The following is a 1,163-nucleotide window of genomic DNA, read 5'->3' as shown; positions in this document are numbered from 1 at the left end:
ATGGGATCGATCTGCTGTGTGTCCGAAGACAGCTGCAGTGTGCTGTTTGTAGGGTAAAGAAAAATACTAAAGAAGAAAAAAAAAAAAGAGAGAGAAAAAGTTAGAAGCACCAAGTCAAGTCATGTAAATATTGCCCACATTCGGATTTAGACATGCCTGAGCTGTCAGGGCGAGGCTGGGTGAGAGCGAATCAGTGAACGATCGGACTCTTCCTCTCTCTGTGAGGGTGTGTCATGAACTCTATTACCATTTCCAAAGAGTTAGGTATGCTGGAGCGAAGTGGACCGGAAAGCCAAGGGAGGAGAGGTATGCCTACACGAGTCCACCCAACCCCCCCCCCCCCCCCAGGGAGACATCCTCGAGTGGTGGGGGGAGGGGCGAAGGTGTGGAGGGATAATTTCAACAAATAAATCCCAACAAATAAATTACTAGAGACTTGATTCATTGATTTACTTTAAATTTATTGAGTGTATCGGGAAAGAGGGAAATGGGTCAAGGAGGGAGGGAGGGAGGGAGGGAGGGAGGGAGGGAGGGAGGGAGGGAGGGAGGGAGAGAGAGGGATATCTTTTCCTCCAAATCGGCTGGTATGTAGTCTCAGTGCGTCAGAAAAGACTGCTTCTGGCCTCCTTTCTGATTACCCCAAGGCAGTCTGGTCACCGTGCTGTAATAGAAAGGGAAACCACAGTCAAGTCATGGGAGCGAGCGAGCAAGCAAGCAAGCAAAAATCATAAACAAAAGCAAAAACACGTCTGTTAAGTTGAGCAGAGCAGAGCAGAGCAGAGCAGAGTAGGGCAAAGCAATACAAGGTCACATTCCACAAAGGCTGATATAGTCTGCCATCTTGGTCTACAGAGTGAAAAGAAGGAGAAAATGAATATCGCTTGTGTGTCACAAAGTTTTTAAGTTGTAAGGAACATTGCAGGGCTAAACCTTCAAATCCTCAAACCACCCAACCCAAGCTTTCCTCCTCCTCATCCTCCTCCTCCTCCTCCTCCTCCTCACCCCCCATTGCCCCCCCCCGTGTGGTGTGTGTGTGTGTGTGTGTGTGTGTGTGTGTGTGTGTGTGTGTGTTTGCGCACGAGCTCGAGCTCGGGCACGCATTTCTTTCACTGCACAACCATCATTGGAGGACGTTTAAATAAACACGAATGAATCAGACAGGC

The 1,163-nt window shown here is 48.8% G+C and overlaps 1 long non-coding RNA gene across 1 annotated transcript in view; it reads right to left on the bottom strand.

Moving 5' to 3' along the window:
• Positions 1–440: 440 nt before the first annotated feature.
• The window catches only part of LOC147997602 (uncharacterized), an 18,404-nt gene continuing 17,681 nt past the window's right edge, over positions 441–1,163 (bottom strand). Inside the window, exon 3 of the long non-coding RNA XR_015647703.1 lies at positions 441–661. This is a non-coding gene — a long non-coding RNA (uncharacterized LOC147997602). The remainder of the gene's footprint in view (positions 662–1,163) is intronic.

Source organism: Rattus norvegicus, unplaced genomic scaffold, assembly GCF_021556685.1.
Source record: "Rattus norvegicus strain SHRSP/BbbUtx unplaced genomic scaffold, alternate assembly SHRSP_T2T unassigned-0000111, whole genome shotgun sequence".
Taxonomy (NCBI): domain Eukaryota; kingdom Metazoa; phylum Chordata; class Mammalia; order Rodentia; family Muridae; genus Rattus; species Rattus norvegicus.
The sequence above is the reverse complement of the archived record's forward strand: the minus strand, read 5'-3'. Positions and strand labels throughout refer to the sequence as shown.